Source organism: Protopterus annectens, chromosome 6.part0, assembly GCF_019279795.1.
Source record: "Protopterus annectens isolate FY-2018-M chromosome 6.part0, PAN1.0, whole genome shotgun sequence".
NCBI classification, from domain to species: Eukaryota; Metazoa; Chordata; order Ceratodontiformes; family Protopteridae; genus Protopterus; species Protopterus annectens.
In genome coordinates this window covers 1526446000-1526458817 of record NC_056737.1, presented here as the reverse complement: position 1 = coordinate 1526458817, position 12818 = coordinate 1526446000, and positions in this window count along the sequence as shown.

Genomic DNA, 12818 nt, shown 5'->3' with positions numbered 1-12818 from the left:
CACACACACACACACACACACACACACACACACACACACACACACTAATACTTTTACATATAAAAAGCTGTACTTGCTGTTCTTTATATTCTTTTTTTAGTTCTTCCCAGAATGCTCATGTATGGACTTGTAGTTACTTCATTGGGTATTATGTCTATCATGTGCTTCCATTTGGGCATATATTCCACATCCTGAATCAGATATATTAATATAAGCTGCATTGCTTTGTAGTATGCTTTTAGATCTGGAAGTCTCAAACCACCCAGTTTCTTTGTCATTATTAGTGTTATTACCTTTTATCCCATTGTACTCTTTCCTTCTTATTGTCCCAAAGAAACTTTTTCATTTTCTTTATCATATTCTGCCATATCTGATATCTCATTTGATACATATAAACCTGACCTACACAAAAAACAGTGATACCAAAAACATCAGAAACACTTGTATCTTATGATCAGTTTCCACCAATAACATTTTCCATAGTTGTGTCTTATTTATCATCTTTTCAGTAATTTCTTCCCCATTTCTTAGGTTGCTTGTTGAACATTCCATTTCAGCCACATTCCTAGACATCACACCCTGTCATGATCCCACAAAAAGGGGAAGCTCTACACCTCATCAGGACTTAGGGCATAGCTCATTACCATAACCTTCATTTTTGCTTTATTTATCTTGTATCCTGCTATACAATTAAAGCACTTTAGTTTACTGAATTTAATTTTGTATCATGTTCCAGACTGGAAACATATACTATTTTATTGTCTGCAAAAATGGCTATTTTCTCATTAATATTTCTCTGTTTATCTCCAGTTATGTTTATCTTATACCTCTGGCTAATGGCTCTAAATATTAAGCAGAGAGTAATGGTAAAAGTGAACAGCTCTGCCTTGTTCTTTTTAAAAGGCTAAATGCTTTATATAACTTCCTACCACACTTCACCCTAGCTTAATCTCCCTGTAGATAATAAATATTAATGTTGTCCATGATTGTGGAAATCCAAATGCCTAAAGGGAACTCTTCATAAATTCCTAACTTACTCTATCAAATGCTTTTTCAGCATCCAAATGTAGTAACATCAATATATTATTATTGTCTGGAGAATTAAAGAAAGTGGTCTTCATTTTTATTAAAATGACTGAGGAACAAATGAAGGACATGTTGCATCATTTTAAATCATAAAGACTGTTAAAATTGACAGATGTTTGCCTACCTTTTTCAAACCCAGCAATGATGCAGGTCTTTTATTCTTGACAATATCTTTGCTATTTTTTTTTGCCAAAATTATCATAAACACTTTGTAGTCATGATTTAAAATTGAAATGGGCCAGTAAAATCCTGGATTATCTTTTCCCTTCCTTGGTTTAAGTACCACTGCTGCATCTTTTCAAGGCAAGGGTTCATCCCTACCCAGAAAAAAATAAAATCAACTAGCCAGACTCTTATTATCTCCTGTGCCTTCTTTTTCCATACTTCTGCCAGAGTTCCATCATTCTAAGGGTTTCCCTGTATTCTGTTTTCTCAGTGCTTCTTTATGTTGTCTCCTTTATTCTTATGGAAATATCCCTCTTTCTGTTTCTGTTAAAAGAGGAAGTTGTATCTACCTAAAGCATGTCAACATGTCCTGTGTGGGATTCTCAACATCAACATCTTGTTTATATAGTGTACTGGAATAATTCACCATTACATTCATAGTTTTTCCTAGGTCCACTTTTACCTGCCATTTTCATTTTTCATTTTTATTTTTATTTAGCCTTTGTTGACTGGGTTAGTTCCCCTAGGCTAATAGCCTTTTTTTATGGGAGACCTTAGGTGGTGTTTATACTACTAGGGGAAATTTGGCCAAGGCATTGGGGAAAGTACAATTGTGTAAAATCTTACCATAATGGTAAATGTCCTTGCCTTACAAATGGGATTCCCTGCCATGAAACCCTCCGACCAGCTAGTTTACCAAAGTCTACCATTGCTTTAAGGTACACTGAACATCACCTATACACACTTTGCATAGGGAAGGGCATAAAGGTGACATTCAGGCATACCATCCTCAGAACTGATTGCCCCAGCAGGAACAGCAGTCCAAGGAAAACCAAGCAGAACCTGCACACCCAGGAAAGAAATAAGACAAGGAAGATGGAGGGAGGGAGTGAATACTGCAGCGGTGAAGCCAAGGACATCTACCATCATGGTAAAATTTTACACGACTGTACTATGTCCTTACATTCACCGCTGCAGTATTTCTTACAAATGGGAGAGTGCAAAAGATCAAGAAGAAACCTGGGAGGAGGAAGCAATAGAGCCCTCCAAGAAGCCATGAAGAATAGCAGCAGCAAAACCAGCTCTAGCCCTGGAGATACCATCCAACTGGGAATGTTTGGTAAAGGTATGCACAGAAGTCCAGGTAGCAGCTTCAAGAACAGAATTAGCATCTAAGCCTTTGAAAAAGGCATGAGAAGAAGTCACAGCTCTAGTAGAATGAGTCTTAACAGAAGAAGGAAGACTCTCACTATGAAAAGTATAACAAAAGGAAATAGCCTTTGAAATCCAAGTGGAAATAGTTTGCTTGAAAACAGCAAAATCCAAAGACTGAGGATGAAAGGAAAGAAATAACTGGTCAGACTTTCTGATAGCTTTAGTTTTATCTAAATAAAATCTGAGCTGTCTATGCACATCTAAGGTATGCAGCAACCTCTCACTGTCAGAGTGTGGAGAGCGGAGAAAAGCAGGCAAATTAATAGACTGATTAAGCAACAACTCATTAACCACTTTGGACATGAAAGAAGGATTAGTATGCAAGGGCACCCTGTCCTCATGAAATATCAAAAAAGGTGGACAAGCCATAAGGGCTTACAACTCAGACACTTGTCTGGCAGAAGTAAGAGCTAACAAAAGAACCTTCTTCCAAAAACAATGTTGTAAGGAAGGCAAAACAACAGGCTCAAAAGAAGCCTGAGTCAATTTTTCCAGAACAAAATTAAGATCCCAGGGAGGAGGAAAAGGCTTCCTAAGAGGTCTAATATTAAGGACATCTTTAAGAAATTGCTTAGCCTCAAATCTAGAGGCTAATGGGGAAGTTAAAGGCACACAAGTAGAAAGAGCTGATAAGTGGGTCTTAATAGAAGAATAGGCCAAACCAGCATTGAGCAACTCACACAAATAAGACAGAACCAAAGTAACATCCACAGAAAGTGGGTCCAGGTCACATTTTAGACACCAAATAGAAAACCTCTTTCATTTAGGAAAGTAGGATTTCCTAGTAGTAGGTTTCCTGGCCTCCTGCAGGACCTGTAGCATGTCCTCAGAAAAAATGTGTCTATAAGGGATCAAAACCCTATCACCCACAATGTCAGTTGAAGTGTGGACAGGTGGGGCTGGATGAGAGACCCCTTGTCTTGTTTGAGGAGATCCACCCTGTGAGATAACTTGTGATGACTGCCCTTGGTTAGATGTAGAAGTAGAGGGAACCAGTACTGTCATGGCCAAAAGGAGGTCACCAACTAAATTTTGGGAGCATCCTGTTAAATCTTGAAAAGGACTCTCGGAATGAGAGGAAGGGGAGGGAATGCATAAAGAAACATCCCCTTCCAAGAAAATGAGAGAGCATCCACCTTTCATACCAGAGGACCTGGGACTCTGGCACAAAACAGTGGAAGTTACCTGTTCAGGGGGGAGGCAAAGAGATCCACTTGAGGAGTACCCTACTGGTGAACAATGTCCAGAAACACATCCCTGTGAAGCATCCATTCGTGGGAGTGAGTGAAGGACCTGCTCAGACTGTCTGCCACAATGTTCTGACCTGAAAGAATATAAACTGCCTGAAGAGTCACTTGATATTGGACATCCAGATTCCAAACCAGAAGTGTCAGCTGGCAAAGATGTAAGATCTCGTACTCCCCTGTTTGTTGATATACCACATGTATGTGATTATCTTGAGAGGCCCCGGGGAGAAGAGAGGATGAAAGGCCTGAAGAACAAGAGCCCTCATCTCTTTGATGTTGATGTGGTCCCTCCACTGACGAAGCAGCCACACTCCCTGAACCCTCAGAGAACCCAACATTGCTCCCCATCCCACATCCAAAGCATCTGTGAACAAAGCCTGAGAGGGAACAGGATGTTGAAAAGGGAGTCCTGGATTCAGAGACAACTGCTAAATCTACCGCAGAAGTTATTTCTTGAGAAATGGGAGAAGAGGAACAAGAAAGTTTAGAGGATGTGCATGCTGAAGCCTCACAGACTTAAGAAACAACTGGAACTTCCTCATGTGGAGTTTGGCCAGAGGGAGCATCAGAATGGTGGAAGCTATGAACTACAGAGCCCTCAGAAACTCCCTGGCTGTAATGGAAGCCAGGGGAAGGAGAGGTTGAAAGAAAAAAATGAGAGTTAATGCCTTTAGAGGAGGCAGGGATGCCAGCATTGGCACGGTGTGAATCCTGCAACCCAGAAAGACATGATCCTGAGAAGCAGTCAGGGAAGACTTCTTGAAGTTGATCATGAACTCCAGGCTCTGAAGAAGAGAAATGGTGAAATGGAGATTTTGCAAAAAGACCTCTGGAGAAGATGCCTGAAGCAGCAGGTTATCCAAATAGGGAAAGATTTGGATCCCTTGAAGCCTGCAAAAGGCAATCACAGGAGTGAGGCATTTGGTGAATACCCTTGGGGCAGTAGAAAGGCCAAAGGGCAAAGCACAAAACTGAAAATGCCAGGAAGCAACAGAGAAATGCAAACATCTGAAAAGAGGATGGATCAGAATATGGAGATAAGCATCCTTGAGGTCCATTGACACCAGAAAGGCCTGAGGGAGCAAAAGAGGAAAAAGGGACTGAAGGTACAACATTTGAAAAGAGGGTACCCTTAGAAAAGTGTTGAGATGGGAGAGGTCTAGAATAGGCCTCCAAGTACCATCTTTTCTGGGCACTAGAATCATTCTGGAATAAAACCCTTTCCCCCTTTGGGACACAGGCACCTCTTGAATAGTACCCTGAGATAAGAGGTCTCAAAAAAACCTCTGGGAAAAAAAGGAAGTTGTTCCCAAGGAGGCTGAGGAATGCCCATAAAAAGAGGCTGGGAAATCCAGACCATGAAGTACCCCTGCCAAATGACTGACAGAACCTAAGAATCCTAGGTGATTCAGAGCCAAACAGGAAGAGAAAGAGAAAGGCGAAGAGAAAGAGGAATGTGGCCGGGAACAGGCAGACAGTCAGACGGAACCTGGTTTGTCAGGAAAGGAAGTCTTAAGAATCCCTGCAGTCTGAGTGGCTTTAGCAGAACAGAGTACATTTACCTTTTTACCTTTAGGAAGAGGGTGAGATTGCCTACGAACAAAGGCTTACTTAGAAGGGTAGTTCCACTGAAATCGAGGCACAGGAGAAACAAAGACATGCTTAAGGTCCTGTAGAGCCTTCCGCTTCTCCTGAAGAGACTTAAACAACCCAGCAGCTGCTTCACCAAACAAAAGAGTATTATCCAAAGGAACGTCCATCAACTTAGCCTTATTATCATCAGGCAAAGGTTGAAGCCTAAGCCAAGAAAACCTCCTCAGAAACAAACCAAAAGCAGCAGTCCTAGAAGAGGTATCTGCTGCATCATAACTACATTTGATAGAATGATGAACTACCTGAGAGGAGGTTCCAAGCAAGGAAAGAGCAGAAGATCTGCTCTCAGAGTCAGGAAGATCAGAAAGAAGCTGACAAGCCTGAGAAAGAAGAGCCAAGACATACCTAGAGATATGGGTCTAATAATTAATAGCCCTAAAAGCTAGGGCAGCTGAAGTATAGAACTTCTTACCCAGCATGGTTCAACTGTCCTTGTCAGAAGGTAGTAACTTCAATGAAGGAAGCAGTTGAGAAGGCTTATCAGAGGCTGCAGACACCACAGAGGGGTCAGCAGCAGGACATTTACACAAAAAGGAACAATCATCAGGTACTCTATAAAATCTATTAGATTCCTTGGGAGCAGGGGGCAGAGAATCCAGTGCTTTAGAGGCATTGGAAAAAAAACATCCAATAAAGCAGGTAAGACAGGAGGAATGGCCGCAGGTTTAGGAGATTCCATCTGCAGTAATGTATGGTACATCTTATGGATATCCAAAACCTGGGCACAATTCCACAGAAAAAAATCCATCATCCTAGAGGTTGTGTCCCCAAAGTAAATTTCCTCAAAAGGAGTATCTAGAGTATGAAAAGCCTCCTCCTCAGACCCATAGTCTAAAGGAGAAGGAATCTGGGAAGAATATGCAAGGGAGTCATCATCAGAATAACCTCGGAAGAATGCAATTCACTGGGCCTTTTAGGGGAAGAAGAGGACCAAGGAGGAGAAGGAACTGAAACCCCTTGAGGAGGCCTCAATGCCAGTAAAGCATTAAATAACTCCTTAGTAAAGGCCTGCCACTCACTCTGTGGATCCCTAGGAGCTGCAGAAACATAATTAGTTTTCTGTTTCTTCTTCAAGGAGACATCCATCCTAGAAACCTGAGAAGGCCGAGACTCAGGACAGCATTCCACAACAGTAGTAGGAACTTCTTCCCTAAGGAGAAACTGTGTAACCCCTCTAGACCCTTGGAAACAGTCAACCACAGTTCCCTATGAATGCCCAAAATAAGTGTCTGCAAAGCCTCGTTGGACGTGCTGCCTGCCAGATCGTCACCGGCCTCCAACTCAGACATGGCAGAAGAATCTGATAAAACAACCAGGCAAGCCTCTGGCTTCATAACAACCTCAGGAGAAACTCCCAGCAGAGGCTGGACAGTGGAAGATTCCGGCCTTACCTTATGCACCTTCTTCTTCCCTAATGGCTGACCCTCGAGACAGGAAGTTCAATCTATAGTATCTCCAGCAAGAAGTTTAAGACACTGGTTCTCAAGATACAATTTAAGGGAAGAAAGCCTACTATGAAGAGTGTTGGGGACAAATGCCTGACAGAGCAGGATGTACAGTCGTGAGCAGCACCTAGGCAAAAAAGGCACTTATTGTGGCGGTCTTTATGGGGAATCAGTCTCCCACACTAGCATTTACCCTTTCTGGATGACATGAACCCCAACCAGTACAAAAAAAAACAGAGAAAGTAACCAAAACCCCAACTGGATACTTATCTGCAACTGTGAAGACTCCAGCAAACAGGAGGAACACACAGGAATGCCAACAAACAGAAAAACATTATAAAAAATGGACAAAGGTAACAGACTGATGGTTAAAACAGCATTCAGACTGGCAGCAAAGAAGTTCTGAGGATGGTACGCCTGAATGTTACCTTTATGCCCTTCTCTAAGTAAGGTGTGTGTAAGTGACATTCAGTGTACCTTAAAGCAATGGTAAACTTTGGTAAACTAGCCGGTCGGAGGGCTTCATGGCAGGGAATCCCATTTGTAAGGAATACTGCAGCAGTGAATTTAAGGATATCTTCCTCTACTGTTTTCAGGAGGTGCAGTGAGATCTTTTATATTCACTTGAGCCATCACAAACTCAAGCAGATAAGGCCTTGGTTTAATGTCTCATTTGAAAGATGCCACACTCAGGAGTGCAACACCATTTATACTGCACTGCAGTGTCAGCTATCAATCTACCTGGTGTAGGAAAAGAACCCTCAGCCTTCTGCACCAAAGGTGAGTATGTTACCTGTTGCACCACTGCCACTGTGATATTGAATTTAGTTATTACCTTTAATACCTTTTGTTGTCTCAAATGTTGAACCAGCTAATTGGTTGCACTAGGGTCATTGTAAAAAATATAGTTTTTTGAAACCACTGCTCTCTGTTCATTCACATTTTCTAAGCACTTATGCATATACATTCTAGCTTCTTTCAACTGGTCATCAACCTATTGTGTAGCATTTATTTATTTATTTTTTTGCTTCTGTAAATCTTTAACTTTTTAAGCCCTCTAGATACTTGTATTGACTATTTTATCATCTCTTATTTGCTTTTATTGTGACTGCATTTCTAACCTTCAGTTGACAATTATCCAAATTCTTTGCAAGGTCTTTACTGCTTAGGTTCAAATCTAATAGCATTTCATTTAAAGTTTGCTCTACCCAATCACTAAACAGCTTTTTTTTTTCAGAAGGAATACTAAAAGAATTTTAGTGTTTATCACAATACATATTTATTGTTTACAAAGCCTAATGTGTGAAGGTGCATGGTCTGACACTATCACCAAATGTATTTTCATGATTAGAACCATGTTGCATTATTCTGTTGATATGTAACATCTAACTAATTTTCCCAGGAGCCATGCTTCACTGAAAATGTGTATATTCAACTTCATTCTGTTTTATTTCCATTACATTAATAAGCCCAGCTACTTGTATATATATTTTTCTAAGTATCTTCTCCAGGTAGTATTCCATGATATTATAAAAGACATCTTCCTTAGTTCCTATAGTTTTCCAGTCTCCTGGTACTACCATACATACTTGATAAAATGCTATAGATAATATTATTTATATCTTCCTTCTCTGCTTTTGGTGGAATATTAAGTGCAGTCGGTGTAATTCTGAACAGCCTGCCAACAACCACCCCCCACACTAAATATGTCCTTCCTTTCTTCCTCAGTTATTTTAACTAAAATTAAAATCCCTTTCTTTAATTCTCTTTCTAGTCCAGAAAAACATACTCTTTCTTACTCTTCTTCACAAAATTTCACAGTTTCTAAAAATCTAGATGTGTTTCCTAGAGCATTATTATTTCCACATTACTATTGTAAATAAATATCAATACCTTCTGTTTTTTCATCAACAAACTCTTTTATATTTCAAACCAATAAATCAAATTCTGCATAATAAATATTACTTTTTATGCTACTTAACTTACATTCTTTGTCTTTGTATTAAAATGGTTCTTCGTGGCCTGTTTTATCAGTTTTGTGCCACTTTATATTCTTCTAAAATACTGTCTCAACTGAACCTGGTCTCCCAATAAACAAATAAATAAATCCTTCTCTAACTGGGAATAAACAGCATATTAACTATATACATACTTTTGCATACCCACAGGGCTTCTAAAATACTGTCTCAACTGAACCTGGTCTCCCAATAAACAAATAAATAAATCCTTCTCTAACTAGGAATAAACAGCATATTAACTATATACATACTTTTGCATACCCACAGGGCTTATACTCCATGCAAACAGCCTTCTTTCACAATTGTCATTCAAATTCTTTTGGATAGAAGAACAGCCATTGAAAATCACTGATCATGCTTAATTTATTTTTTTTCTTAGGCTATCTGTTCTATCATTATGTTGCTAATTAATTACCCAGTAAATATTTTAGATGCTATGACTGTTTTAAAAGTCAAAATTTGCTATCCAGATACAGTGATTCCATCCTTTTGAAATTAAGTAATTTGCACACTGGTCATTACTGATCTCAGTGGTTTTATATTACATAATATAATTGATTATCTTTTTCATTCTTCAGTCATTTACTTCTTTCCCCCTGCCTTCCAGTTTGTTATAACACCCTTATTAAAAGCAATTTATAGTTTGTGAACAGGGACTTTTATGATACAGCATGCAGTGTTGATTCCCCCAATTCAGTTAAATCTAAACTTTCATTTTAAGTAAAGTTTTGATATGTAATACTTACATTATTACACTATATTAATCAAGTAGTTATTTTCTGTCTAGTACTTATGGATTTCAGTCATTGTAAGGTTTCATTTAGAATGAAACTTGTATTTTGATTATAGCACATCTTCTACATAAACTTTTACTATTATTTGAAGCCATACCTAATTAAAATTTCCATTGTCTCATTTTTTCCAAAACATTTTACCTGTACATCTTTGCCCAGCACATCTGTCAACCCCTGCTTTAATCTCCACCTGTCCAGCAAACATATAAAATTGTTTACAGCATACTTTTTTCATTTCTTGTAAAAACAGTGAAGGGGGCACAGGATTTGCCATATCAAGAACACCATTCGTAATCTATGCTCAGTGAGAATGCCTCTCTTAATAGAGCTTGACCTGGTACTCTAAACCCACAAAAATATCTAGCAATTAACATTCTCACTGCTGTGGTATCAAAAACCTTGCTGATTGGCTAATCAAAACCAATACATGTTTTCAGTGAATAAACTCCGTTATGAAAAGAAAACTTGCAGTTGTTCTGCAAATTTAATTTCTGTGACATTTTTCTGAAAAAATATCCAAATGCTATTTAAATTCGTCATCATGCTAAAATTAATTCTAAGCATATCAAAAGAATATATATCATTCCAAATTTCCCCTAACATCTAATCCATACCAAAGGGTTTGCTCTTACAAAGTTAGTCTGTATCCCAAAAGTGCTATAACCTTTTTCTAAATAAGTCATTAGCTATTTAAACTCCTTCACATTTTTACAAATATTTCCAAGTTACCAGAATATGAAAGCATTGAGGGAAAAATCAAACCAGTAGGACAGGATAAATTATCCATCGTAAAAGGGAGGGGACAGTCTAAGCCCATCCTGTGCCATAATCCCTTGTAGGAGGGGTGTTGGTGCAAGGGCTAGTCCAGAGGTGTGCATTTATCCAGAAAGCTGTTTCAGTTGTAGTCATCATTATATAGGAGCATGCATATACTATGTGGAGGCCCTGTGGTCCCCATGTTGATGCTGGTATTCTGCCAAAGGAGAATAAGCCTAAATAAAATAAATTAAAAATATATTCTCATTGTTGTGATGCTGTCAAGAGCCCAACACACTGCTGTGGCAACCTGTATAAAGGTCTCCCCTGACCAGTTTTCTCCTTCACTGCAGAATATTCAGGACAAGGGTATAAATTGGCATGTCTGACAGTAGGAGTCTTGATGGTTGTGATGACCCCTCTTTACCCTGGCCAGCAATCAAGGAGCCCCAGTCTTCACCACTGACACCAGTGAGAGGTGGGAACTAAAACAAGAATGGATTTACACAGTATTTCAAATGCACCTCTCTATATCAAGCACAATTTCCTTCAAGAGCACATAGGGAACCTGCTCAAGACCTGGGACTGGACTCTCCTCTGTTTCTCCAGATCCCAAACAAGACTCACCTTGGAACCCCATGTCCCAGTTCCAAATATCTGGCACATACACTTCAATATCTGATTTTTCACACACACACACACACACACACACACACACACACACACACACACACACACACACACACACACACACACACACACACACACACACACACACACACACGCACACACACACACACATCTGGAAAAGACTATCACAGATACACCAGCTGTATCCCTTCTCTCCAGACTATAAGGTAGATTGCTGCCACCAGTCAGATACTTTAAGGTTCTTACAAAGGGTAACCAATTATACTGTGTCAAATTAATACTGCTATAAATGGTAGAGTGTGTTCGAAGCAGTAAGGCTTATTGAGTGGCCACAGTGTCACTAAAATAAGCACAAGTACTCTCAAAATGTTGAAAATATTCTGTAAAAGACCATCCACAATGAAAAGGTATAAAAATATTTATTAGTGGATAATAAAATAGAAAACAGGAGAATACTTAATATTTTGTTACAATAAACATCAGAGTTTTCAGTTGCAGGAAATATAAAAATCACACAGCTAGATAGAATCTCACAGATACAGAAAATAAATAATACTAAACTAATCTCACTGTAGTTTTCCTAAATGAACTAAAGAGAAACTGGCCCTAGTTAACTCACTTAGTATAGCAAGGCAGGATGTACTGATGTGATGTTCACGTTCACAAGGCAAGGCGAGATGCTATACACTGACTGAATTGTACAACTAACAACTGAACTGTGATGACTGACATAGATCTTTTATATCAGGTTCCAAAGAAAAAAAAAACAACAAACTGCTGCTGCCAGAGTTCTGTCCTTCAGCTGGTAATAGAATGATGTCATATCTGGTCACGTGACTCTGGCACATTACACATTCAGAACTCTGTTAAGATTCTATTGCAGCATTTTTAGCAGAAGCAACTTTCACAAATATATTTTTAATACAAGCATCTGTACAAATCGATGTGACAGTCAAATGACATAAGATTATTTACAAAACTTCACCATCCATGCTGGCATATACCACACTTGCGCTGTCTTACTTCTCCTGGTACAGCTGGCAATACCTCACAACATCACAATGGTCATGAGTAATATTGCAGTAAAGCACTTAGAAAAGGCATTAAGGGGGTATCCTTTAAGTAAAAAAATTCTAATGGATTGTCTTAAGTATTATCTAACAGTGGTCCATTTAATATTATAACATCTGGCACATGTCATATTTTCACATTCACATTCAATGTTACGCATACTTCCCATGCTCCTGAGTAAGCCTTAACATAATGATTCAATATTTGTCAGCATGGGAGGACATGGTTAACAAACCACATTGCTTTGCAAAAGGCAGTCTAAACCTGTCTCTCCTAGGCTTCCAAATATTGGCTAAAATCTTAGAGCCTTTTTTTAGGCAATGCCAAATTGCCATAGCAAATAATACCCAAAGAAACAAAGATGTTACTTCTCAATGCTAGGAGCTTCAACACAAAACCTCACACCCAACGAGCTCTCGTCTCTGGAGAATATAGACATCTGTGCCATTACCGCTACATGGTTTAAATTTGCAGAAAATACTCCAGCAGTACAAGTCTTCAGTGTCTTCTACATATTTAGACCATGAGCTGCACAGACAGGGACAAAAGCTGGAAGAGTCTCAATCTATATTAACAACAAATATAGCTCTAGACTGGTTAAGCAGGATGATGCCCTGGAATTTACCCATGTGCAAATCACCATAGACAAAGTCCCATTCCATATCCTAGTAGGTATAGATCACTCTTAATGTCCCTAGAATTCAATAGCTCATACCT